Raw genomic sequence first — 12,910 nt, 5'->3', positions numbered from 1 at the left:
AGTGAATAGCGGAGCAATTATCAACTTTTGCAACATATCATGCTCGAGGTTTCGCACCATCATCTGCACTTGATACCTCTCAGAAGGGCGGTGATCTATCATATGTGCTGCCTTTGCTCTCCACCTTGCAACAAACTCCACAAAAGGCTCTGTTGGGTTCTGGCGGGTTGCTTCAAGCTCTTGGATGGTCATTTCAACTTGGGTATTGTAAGAATACTGATCAATAAAGCCCTCAACCAATTCTTCCCAATTTTGCTTCACTGTATTCTCTAACTTGGCGTACCAAGCGACTGCCACTCCCGACAGGGTTTTTCCATACAGAGAGAGTTTCTGTGGCTTAGTCAGACCCATTGGCTTCAGGATATCCAAGAAAAGTCGGATATGTACCATAGGATCTCCAGACCTGTCAAAACGGTCAATATGTGGCATTTTGAATCTATCTGGGAGCCGTACAGAAGCCTCGGTGTACACATCCTCAATGTCGGGAATGGAGTTAAGGCCCTGTACCATTTTGAATTGCTTCTGAAGGTTCGCAGTTTTCACCGCGGTCGGATCGAGGTCATTAGCATCAAGGGGATAAAGCCTCTCATTAGGCTGCACCAAGGGTCTGAAAACTCAGGCTTGAGCCAATCTTTCTCGAGGATCTGGACCCTGCAAATCTTCAGCTGGCAGAAGTGGGTCAAAGTTTAGCTGGGGTCCCAAAGCTGGATGTGAGGCAGATGCCCCAGATGGGCGTTGCATTTCAATACTGGTCTCAGCCTGCATGGCAGTTCCCTGATTTACCGCTGCTATCACGGCCGCAAATTCTTCCGAACCCTGTGCCATCACAGACTGCTAAGTCTGAACAAAGGTGATGTGACTGGCGACTGACAGATCAGATGAACTGGTAAGCCCTGACTGGCCTTTCTTTGCCTTTCCTCAACAAAAGAATACTTGTTGCTCTTGAATTGAATCTCTGACCTAACAAAGTCTATCAGCACTAGTCCAATGTGCTCGGGAGATATCGGAGCCTTCTGAGGCTATGGTTCTAGGACTACCCTAGCAAAAGAGAAAACAGAGAGCATCTCAGCCTGATTTTACCAAAATAGATATGAGCATAGCAGAATGATTGTGCCCTCTACTGAATTCTGTCCTAAAATTCTGTTTGTAAGCTGATACCCTCATGCAAAAATGATTGCCCCAAAATACTGATGCTGGTGCCCGCAGGCCTGATACCCAGACTTGCAAATTGATACATGCATTCTTGTAGAGACACACTCTAAAAGCACATAGCAAGCAAGTGAAAGTCAAAACACCCCTATATTGGGGTAGGGTTTCCTTGTCCTAGTTTTGTCAAGAACTAGGGTTTCACTATGCACACAGCGGTTTCAAACAACCTATAATCAGGTAAGCAACCTGTCCTAGTTTGGGATGGTTACTATGGATTCCGAATATGCACTAGGTCGAATGGTCAAAAAGGGTGCCCCGGTAAAAACCGTGGTTTGTGTTCCCGTCGTGGCAGGGCCCGTAACCGGTCAGCCTTATGGCATGCTTCTCAAAGTAGGCCTCCGGCAAACCGTTCAGGAATAGCAGATGGCAAACACGGTGTCCTAGGCGCACCAATGCAAATGCAATGCAAAGAAACACATAAGTGTAATCAAAACAAGATATCATGAGTTTGAGTCAAGTTCTCCAAACTCCCCAGTGAAGTTGCCAGAAACTATAGACGCGTCCGAACGTCCCGAGAAAATCCCGTTTTGTTCATTGGGCTTACTACAGTTCGGACTCAAATGTCACGGTTCTGAATCTAATCCCGCAAAGTGTAATGTGAGGCCAATAAATCACCAAAGAGTCCAAGTCTGGAAAATCGTTTTGAAAAATTGATTTTTAGAAAGAAGTGCCAAACATGGACTGCTTTGCCAGATACAGAGTCCTCACCTAAATATTTTATTTTGGGGGAATTTAGGAAACCCTGACTCATGCCTAAGGCCACGTGTCTGTCATCACCAAAGTTGCCTCGGCTCGAGAACTTGGGTACGATCGGGGAAGGTCATGCAATGAGCACCCCCGTTCGCCCGATCAAAGATCGGCTACTACTAAACATGATATCTTGTTTTTGAAAACATATGTGCTCTTATTCCGATTTATTAGCCTAGAATTGCTACGTAATGCGCACAACATACAAGTATAGACTGGATCGCCTAAGTTAGAACAAAACATCTCATGTTTGTTTTTGAAAGCGGTTTGCTACTCGTAAGTAGGCTAAAATGCGGACTTTGCCACCCTTAAGTGGGCTTAGAAAATATGGTGATTTGTCACTCTCAAGTGGGCTTAAAACTTACAATCAATGAATTGTTCCAATTCAAGTAATCCAACCTTCACCCATAGGCATTCAGGCAGTTATATCACATAAGCAGTTAGCCTCAGGGCAAACATGCTATCATGGCAGTCACTCACATACATGCAAGGATGCTAAAGCATAAACACTCACTGAGTACTCCAAGCCAAAACAGAAGATAGTTAGTAATCATGCATGATCCTTGCTATGTCAAGAATGCCTAATGCAACACATGCAAAATGCAACTAAGATAGGCTCGGCTATTCTAAAATGTCATATGAAATGCAACTTGATACATGTATTCAAACAGGAATTGAAATACAATGCAGTTAGTATGATGCGCCGAGCCCGGTGCATGCAAGACAGATGAATGAATGCGAACATGCGAGCATAAGGATACTAATTGAAACATGCCCTAAAACTAACAATCATAAGCTGGTAAATAAAAGGGAGAAAGACGTGGGTTTAGAAGACATGCATCACACACATGCACACTTATTACAACAGTTGGCCCTCTCAACGGAGGGTCCGAATAAATAATACAACACCAACTAGCTAATCTAAGCCAATCTAATTAAGATAGTTATTACACAACCAAAATGAATAATAAATTACAGCTAATTATTACACAACTCTAATTAATTAACAAACTAACTAAGTAAGAAATTAAACTAGCATGCAAACTACATGAATGTGGACTGCCTCAGCTCTGCCTTGAATGATAAAGGATGCATGCATGCTCGAGTCGCCTTGTTGGGAAATCCATCGCGATGCCCCGGCTTGCCTTTGTTTGCAATTGATTTCAGAAATTTGCACAAAGCTCCAGAGAGATGAAACTCCACCCTAGGAAACTGTGGGAAGGCTGCTGACCAGCTTATAGGCATGGGAGACCAACTACCGACCACCTTTTGTGGTGGAAACCAAAGAAGGTGGTCGGCCTGACAGAAAACCTGGTTGGCCGACCAGTTTCTTCTCTTGGATTCTGTTTTTCTGCAACAAAGGGAAACAGAGAGACACGACAAGGTATTTGCAACACATGTGTGCATGACCACTATCCTCGTCATTCTATAAGCTCTAGGGAGTGTAGTCTTCGACCCTCGGGCCACCGGTTGCGCATCTCGATACATGATGGCTGAGGAGTCAAATTGCACGACTGAATGTGAAATGAATGCACATACAAGCACCTAAAGCCAACAACTCCGTCATGGGTAGTCAAGAGTGTCAGCGACCGGGAATCGAGGCACGTTTCGTCATTTTTAGTACGAAACGTCCCTCGTTTTCCATGTTTGGACTAACTCCTATTCCGAACACAATGCAACAAACAATAGTATGCACAATGCAACTTTAAGTATGCAACCTAAATGCTATGCAACTAAGTGATGCAAACATGCAAAGGATGACATGCAAACATGCAACTGGCATACACAATGCTATGAACCAACAATGGCATACTCAATGCATGTGGTACTTAGCATACACAATGCACCTAAGAACTAACATACACAATGAGATGAACAAGGCATGCAAAATGCAATGATCAATCATGCGACAATGTGGCATACTCAATGTAAAAATGGACTTAAACCAAAATGAATGGGCCTCAGTCACACCCAAATCAGTGGCCAAACATGATGAATACAAGACTCCAAAACTCATGCTAGCATACACAATGTAAGGACCTAAGCCCAAGGGCACAAAATGCAACTCTACAAAAGCATTGAAAGGATGAAATATGGCATACAATGACACATGTTCCAGCTCTGAAATGACATACAAAATGGCTCCGAATCATGCAAACAATTCACACAATGCATGTTGAAAGGCTCAAGTACCGAAGCTAGTGAAGCACATTACACTAGAGGCATGCAAGGCAATGTTCAAATGACAAAACCAACTCCAAAAAGACCTTAAGTTGGCCCAAACAGTGGCAAAATGAGCCAAGATGGTGGATTGAAATGCATAAGAATGAAGCTCAATGCAAAGGCTCATAAATAGGGTATAATGATGCAACTCTCAAACATATTGAAAGAGTGACAAACATGAGAATATGGCCAAGAAATAAACTCTGAAATATCATGCTCAATGATGCTAAAACATGCAAACACCTCAAGTTAAGCATGTAAGGGGATTCAAAACTCAAGTCTAAGCAAGGCTATTACACTACAACCATACATGGCAAGCATCATTCAACCAAGGGACATCAAAATTGAGCTAAGGCAGCCCAAAATATGAACAAAATCAGTTTGGAGCATGGCCAAAATATGCTAGCATAAAGGGCCAAAACAACATGCATTATAAGCTAGTGAACATGATTTACACTACAAGCAGGTGAAACATATGAGAACCTACCAAAGCAGCCAAAAAAAGAATCTTGGCATGCCAAATGATGGCCAAAAACCCACTGAAACATGACCAATACATGCAAGAATGAGGTGTTACTTTGATAGGCTATGCAAGGGATTGTTCTACACATGCAAGAGGCAAACAAAAGGTGACCAAACCAGCCATGGACAGAGTCTAGGCAGATCCTAAAAGTCACTAAAAAGAGCCTGAACCAAGGCTAGGAAGTGTGGAAATATATGCTCCCTTGGAAAGCCAAAAATGCAAGCAAACAAGGCCAAAAGAGAGAGGGTCACCCCCCTCTGATTTTGGCCGTCAAAACCACATGCCAACCACTAAAAATCTACTAGATTTCAGTGGCTAAAGGGCCAAGCAAATCTCAATACAAAGGTCTCATGGCATGGCTCAAAACAAGGCTAAATAGAACATGCAAGAGGGTAGATGACCCCCAACACCAAAAGAGCCTTAAACAAACATGAAAATCACTTAAATGCGAACCTTTTTTCAGTTGGCAACAAAGCTCAAATAAGCATGCAAATGAGGCTAAGAGAATGATCAAAATAATGCTTAAAAAAAGGGAAAAGTGATTACCCTTGAAGCTCAGCAAAACTAGCAAACTTTGGGACCAAAAACCAGCTCTTTGACCTCTGAAAACAACCTCCAAAACCTCAAATCAATGGTGGAAGTGTATGGCCATGAGGTGTAGTGTAAAAGGGTCAAGAACAATGCACCTTATGAGCCAAAATATAGAGATATAGAGAGATATGTATTGTTTTGCCTTAGAGAAATTCTGAACCTGGTTCAAGGAGGAGGAGGGCCTCTCTTATAGACAAACAAGGCCAAAACTTCTTCAAGAAGCTAAAAACAAGGCTCAAGATCCTCCACGTGTATGGCGGATACAGTCTGTGCCTTCCAGCTGGCACAGCTGGCACCTACTCAAACAGACAAAACAGGAGAGAGCTGGCCGACCAGAAAAGGTGGTCGGCCGACCACTTTCCCTGGTCGACCGACTAGGTCAAGTGGTCTCCCAGATAAAAACTAGTCGGCCAGGGCAAATGGTGGTCTCCACATTGAAAGCAAGCCAATGGTGGGGTGGAAAACTAGAAAATGTGGGCCAAAGACTAAGAAAACCAGTTTCCTAACTAGAAAATTGGCTGGCGGGGAGAAAAGTGGTTTCCAATGAGAAAGCTAGTTTCCCACCCTTGTACCACCTCCCAAGCAAGGAAAACAAGGTTCATGCCAAAAATGAACCAATACGGATGCAAAACGAGAGTTCGGGAGGCAAAGCGCGGCCGGGGGCCTCAAAATTTGGCTATTGAGCACAAAAGGTGGCGTATGACCACAAAAGTGGTCTCCCGGACCACAGTGTCCTGTAGACAGAGGAAACAAGGTGTGTTCCAAAAACCGTGCCAAATGGAGAATGTTAAGTGGTCCCGAGCCAAGGCGCACGACCGACGGCTCTGAAAATCAGAAACCAGTCTCCAAACGGGAACAATGGCGTACGACCACAAAAAGTATTCTACAACCACTGAGAGATGGTCTACAAGACCTCTCCCTCCCTCCAGGAGGAGAAAACAAGACTTAGTCCGCAACCGAGTCAAAGCACAAAGGGTCTCGAGGTCCGGAGGTGAGGCTCTCAGCCAAGAACTCCGAAACCTTGAAACGAGCACAACATGAGCAATCACCGAGCGCTCAATCGATGACGTCTGAGTCTTAAGGTCGGTCAAAAATGGGGTGTCTACAATTGCATCAAATTGATATTATGGTAAGAACTAACAGTACAGAAGTAGAAATTATTAATACATGCATTTGGGCATCATCACCAGTAACAATGTTTCCCGCATCCTAAGTGCGGGTATAAGAACTGTAGGCGATGGATGATTTGTGAAAAACAAAATTAGTTAGTTACAATAAGTTGTAATATATTAACAAATATGGTGATTGTATTGATTACAAGAATATCATCTTTGATGTTGGTATTAGTACAAAAATGCATTGAATGAATATGAAGAATTGAAAATATTGCATCAAACTAATATTATGGTAAGAAATAACAATACAGAAGTAGAAATTATTAATACATGAGTTTGGGCATCATCGCCAGTAACAATGTTTCCCCTATCCTAAGTGCGTATATAAGAACTGTAGGCGATGGATGATTTGTGAAAAACAAAATTTAGTTAGTTAGTACTACTTTTACAAATCTGACCATTATAAAGAGAATAACACATTATAAAATTTAGCCCTGAGAAAAGAAAAAAATATTCCACTAATTTGCAAAAATTAAGAATTGTTTTTGCAAAACTAATTCTAGAAAACTAAAAGACATATCAAATTTCAAAATCATTATCATGATGAAGAAGTATGAAGCAAATAGGAACATACAACAGAAGCTTCACAAGCCGTGGACAGACACCTGCCTCAAGCACAACTTGAATTTTGTCATTTGGACCATGAGAAAAATAAAAAAGTGCCTGTAGACACCCCATTTTTTACCGTCCTCAAGACTCAGATGTCATCGTTTGAACACTCGATGATCATCCATGCTCGTGTTCATTTTGAGTTCTCGGAGGTCTCGGCAACGCGCCTTGCCTCAAGATCTCTCAACTTGATTGTTTTGTGCTTGGTTGTAGACCAAACACTTGTGTTTTTGCTTTTGAGGGAAGAGGGTGGCTTGTTGGCCATTCCCTCAACCCACCGGCCAAGGCATGAAGCCATCGGCCTTGTTTTCTTACCATCGGTCAGAAGTTTTGGCCGATCGGCACTCTTTTTGGTCGATCGGCACTTATGTTGGTCGATCGGCCATGTTTTCATGCCGAACCCTATTCATCTGCTTTATGCAGATATTTTATGCCAGCTGTCACAACTGGCATGCACAATTCACCCCCTCCATACACGTGTATGGAGGGATTTGCCCCTTTGCTTATCTTCCTGAAGAAGCTTTGCTTTTGGTTCTCTATAAGAGAGAACCATCTCCTCCCTCCTCAAGGGTTCAAAAAATTGAGTCTTGAGGGATAGATATACTCTTGTATCTATTCTTCTTTGTTTACCCTTGTTTTGTACTCAAAAGTGTAGTATTGTCTTACTATTGTACACAAACACACACCAGAACACCATCCTCTTGGAGCTGAGGTCCCTTGAGATTGATTTCAGAGTTCTTGGGTTGGTTTGAGCTTGGAAAACCTACTGGAGCTTTGTTCTTGAAAGTGTTCTTCAAGGGTGAGCATTCTTGCTTTTAATACCCCTTTCTTGCTTAAGCTTTTAAACTTTCTTGCTTATTGTTTTAAGCTTAACTCTCAACTAAATAAGTTCTGATTTTTTATGCTTTAGATCTTTGTTTAAGATCACTTTTTGGTTTGGGGTTGTTTCCCCCTCTTAGGCCTTATTAGGCCTTGTTTTAGGCCATCCCTTTTGGCCCTTATTCTTGGCTTTGCATGACCTTCCTACCACTGAAATCCAGAGGATTTTCAGCGGTGGGAAGGTGGTTTTGGTGTCCTAAATAGCAGAGAGTCATCCCCTCTCCTTATTGTCTTGAATGCTAGTATAAATGGCTTATATTGGTAGCATGTTTGCTTGGCTTGTTTTAGCTTCATTTCAGTATGTATTAGGCTTTGTTTTGCCATGATATAACACTGTTTTGAATTGGTTTGGACATACCATGTATGCTTCATGTACTTGCCTTGCAATCCTTTCATTTGCCTTAACATGCATCATGCTTTAAGCCATGTTTCTAGCATGATTTTGGCTCGACTCCATGAAGCTTTTACCCTTGTTGTAACATGCTTAAGCTCTGATTTGAGTTGTTTTGACCATATATGCCATGCTTTGTATAGCCATAAGGCATTCTAGCTTGTTAGCCTTAAGTGTCCAAGTCACTAGCATGCTTTACTTGGACCATTTCAATGATTTGGCATCATTTGTTATACTATTTCAGTCCATGTTTCATGCTCAAACACTTGCACTTGTCACTCCTTTAATGCTTTAAAGAGTTCATGTTTTATGCCTCATGAATGGGTCATTGTGTGTGCCATCATGTTTAGGTCTTTGGGATGCCATCTAAGTGGGTTTCTTTGCCTTGCTTTACCATGCTAGAACTTTGTTTTTCATTGCTTAAGTCATGCCATGTTTGGTTTGATAGGTGTAGTGTAACACCTCTTTTGTAGCCTTGCATGCCTCATGCTTTCGGCCCTTTGTTCTAGCTTATTTTGGCTTTAGTCCTTGCATGTTTTAGGCTCATTTTGGCATGATCTAGGACTGTTTTGGATTATACCTGTCATTTGCTTCAGGTTTTGCATAGCTTGGGTTTGAGCCCCTTGGCTAGTTTCAAGCTTTAAGCCTTTTTGCATGACTTGCTTGGTTTGTTTGGTTGGTTTGGTACATTTCCTAACATGATTTCAGAGCTTACAATGTATGTCACATGCCCATATTTGTCCCCTTTTAAGTGTTTTTGAAAGTTGCTCTCCTACGCTTAGGTGATAGGCCAATTGGCATGCATGTTTGTACGTAACCTTGTCTTCATTTCCATAGCATTTCGGCCACAGATTTGGGCACCTTTAAGAGCTGTCCACTTTAGTTTAAGTCCATCCTTTCGCATGTTGTTGCATGTTTACCTCTCATGTTGTCACATGCTTATTGCATACTTGGTACATTATATGTTGTTGCATATTAGTTCCCTTGCATGTTGTGGCTTGCTAGTCCTATTACATTATGCTTACATGCTTGTTGCATGCTTGCTAATTGAAATGTTGTTGCATGCTCATCTATCTTGCATACTTGTTAGATTACATGTTGTTGCATGTTTGTTATTGGTATTGTTGTTGCATGCCTATTACATTGTATGCATGCATGTTTGCATGCTTAGGTTGCATATCGCTTGCTTGCATGCTCATGTTGCATTAGCTTGCTTGCATGCTTAGGTTGCATTGCATTGTGTGTGTATTCCCTTGCCTCTTGATCAAGCATGATAGAGGTTGGGGCCCCCTTATGTGTTCTTTTGTGCATTTCATTTGATATTGAATTGCACACTTGGCTTCTTTGGCCATCATGCATTGAAATGCATGATTGGTGGTCCGAGGGTCGAGAACTACACACCTTTGAGTCTTAAACATGATAAGGGGTGTAGTTGTGCAGACATTGTCTTGTAAATGTATTGTCATGCTTTGTTTGTCCTCTGCTGCAGCAGCAGGAGCTTTTCACAGGAAGAAATGGTCGATCGACCATATTTAGTGCCAATCGGCAACAAACACTTGGCTGAGAGCCTTATATTTGGTCGATGACCTTCCTATCTTGGTCGATGGCATCTGTAGACACCCCATTTTTTACCGTCCTCAAGACTTGGACGTCACCATTTGAACACTCGGTGATCATCCATGTTTGTGTTCGTCCTGAGTTCTCAGAGGTCTCGGCCACGCGCCTTGCCTCAAGACCTCTCGACTTGCCTGTTTCGTGTTTGGTTTTGCACCAAACACTTGTCGTTTTGCTTTTGAGGGTGGGAAATGGCTTGTTGGCCATCCTCACACCTCACCGGCCATGGCTTGAGGCCACCGGCCTTGTTTTGTGGCTACCAGCCATTGGTTATGGCCAACCGGCACCCTTTATGGTCGGCTGACCATTGTTTTGGTCAAATTGTCATTTTTGGCTGGCCGAGCACTATGCATCTGCTTTTGGTAGATATTTTATGCTAGCTGTGATAGCTGGCATCCACTTTGCATTTCCCCTCTTGCTTAGCTTGATTTGTAAGCTTTGCAAGAGTGAACCTCTATAAGGGGAGGGTTTCTCCTCCCACCTCAAGGGTTAGAGGTTGAGCTCCAGAGGTCTGGATTAGGGTTAGAAATAGTGTATCTATCTATCTCTATATCTCCCTTTCTTTTTGCCTTTGTGTGTGTTTAAGTGTGTTTTGTTCTTACTTTTGTGCATAAACACCTAGTCTCACACCTTACCTTGGTTGCTGATGTGCCAAAGGGTTGTTGTTAAGGTTTTTTTGAGTGGATTTAAGCTTGGAAAGGCTGTTGGAGCTCCATTCTTGAAGAGGTCTACAAGGGTAAGAATTTTACCCCTTTATTCCTCATTCTTGCACTAGCTTTTAACCTATCTTGCATCTGTTTTTGAGCTTAGTGTATAACATATAAAAGTTCTAATTTTGTTAGTTTTAGAACTTTGTTTAAGGTCTCTTTGAGGTTTGGGGTTGTTTCCCCCCTCCAAGGCCTTGTTAGGCCTTGTTTAAGGCCATCTATTTTTGGCCCTTTCTTTGAGCTTTGCATGACCTCTCTACCACTGAAATCCAGAGGATTTTTAGTGGTGGAGGGGTGGTTTTGAGGTCCTAAATGGGAAAGGGTCATCCCCTCTCCATATTGCCTTTGATGCTCACACAAATGGCTTGTGTTGTAGCTTGTATGCTTAGCTTTGTTTAGCTTCTTTTCAATGCATATTTGTGCTTATTTTGTCATGATATAGCACTGTTTTAAGTTGGTTTAGACACTCCATGCATGCTTAGCATACTTGTCTTGTAATGCCATGAAATTGCCTTAACATGCTTTGTGTTTTGAGCCTTATTTTTAGCATGATTTTGGCTTAGCTTTGTGAAGCTTTTATGCATGTTTTGATGTGCTTGAGGTTTGATTTGGTCATTTGGGTCATCCATGACTTGCTTTGTATAGCTACCATGTAATCTCCCTTGTAAGCCTTGAGTATTGGCCCCTCTAGCATGCTGTCCTTGCATCATTTCAGTGGTTTGGAACCACTTACCATGTCATTTCAGTCCATATAGCATGCTTGTATACTTGCATTTGTGGCTCCTTTGATGCTTCGAAAGGTTGATGTCTATATGCTCCATGTTTGGACCTTTGTGCATGCCTTTAGACTTAGGCCATTTAGATGCCATCTAGGTGGGTTTTGGGGCTCATTTTAGCATGTCATATCTCTGTTTTTGGTCGCTTAATTCATACCATGTTTGGTTGCATTAGGTGTGGTGTAATGCCTCTTTTGTGGCCCTGTATGCCTCATGCATTTGCTCCATTTGTTTTAGCTTGTTGGCTTTGGTCATCACATGTGTTAAGCTTACTTTGCCATGCTTTAGGACTGTCTCAGGTCATATTTGCCATATGCCCTTTGTTTTGCATGGTTTTGGTTCAAGTCCTCTTGCTATTTTTGGGCTTTAAGCTTTATTGCATGCCATGTTTGGTTTGTTTATGTGATTTGGCATCACTCTTAGCGCCATTTCAAAGCTTGCAACATTGTCACATTTGCATGCTTTTCATCCTCTTTTAAGTGTGCTTAAAAGTCCCCTCTTTATGCTTAAGTGTTGGCCCATTTGCTTGCATGTTTGCATGTGCATTTGTCCCTCATTCTTGAGCACTTTGGCCACTGTTTTGGGCTTATTTCAGAGCAGCTCAAATTAGTCTAAGTCCACCTTTTGTATGTTGCTCAAATGTTGTTACATTGCTTCATGCCTACATGCTTAGGTTGCATTTGGCATGCATGCCTTGCCTCTTGAACCACCATGATTGAGGTTGGGTTCATTGTGTGTTTATGTGCATTACATTTGACATCAAAATGCACAACTCGACACCTTGGACCATCACGCATTGAAATGCGCGATTGGTGGTCCGAGGGTCGAACACCATACCCCTTTGAGTCATAAACATGATAAGGGGTGTGGTGGTGCAAACATTGCTTTGAAATGCATTGCCATGCCTTGTCTTGTCCTCTGTTGCTGTCAAAACAGGATTCTGCAGGCATAGATGGCCGACCGACCACATTGAATGCCGGCTGACCACAAATCTCTGGCCGAGAGCCATACCAATGGCCGATGACCACTTTCCCATGGTCGGTAACCATTCCTTATGGCCGGTGGCATCCCACAATGATCAGGGAGTGATGCTGAAGCATCCTTGGGACTTGTGCAATTTTCATAGGCACAGAGCAATGTAAACAGAGGCAGCTTCTGCACGGTGGTGGATTTCCGAGCAGATCCGAGCACGCATGCATTGGACCCTCTTCCCGAGGCTGTTTTACCGCTTTATTAGCTTAGTTAACTTGCTTAACTAGTTAAGTGGTCTATAATTATTTAATTACCTTGATAGTTAGTTAAATTTGTATTATTCTTTTGGTTCCTCCGAGAGACGGCGAATTGTGTAATAAGCATGCGTGCGTGTGATGCATGTCTTCCAATCCCCACTTCTTTCTCCCTTTCACTTACCTGCTTTTGATGGTTAGTGTTAGGGCATATTTCAATTAGCATCCTTATGCTATGCA

Source organism: Camellia sinensis, chromosome 9, assembly GCF_055761805.1.
Source record: "Camellia sinensis isolate YWXY chromosome 9, ASM5576180v1, whole genome shotgun sequence".
In the NCBI taxonomy this organism is placed as follows: Eukaryota; Viridiplantae; Streptophyta; class Magnoliopsida; order Ericales; family Theaceae; genus Camellia; species Camellia sinensis.
This window is presented reverse-complemented; position numbering follows the sequence as displayed.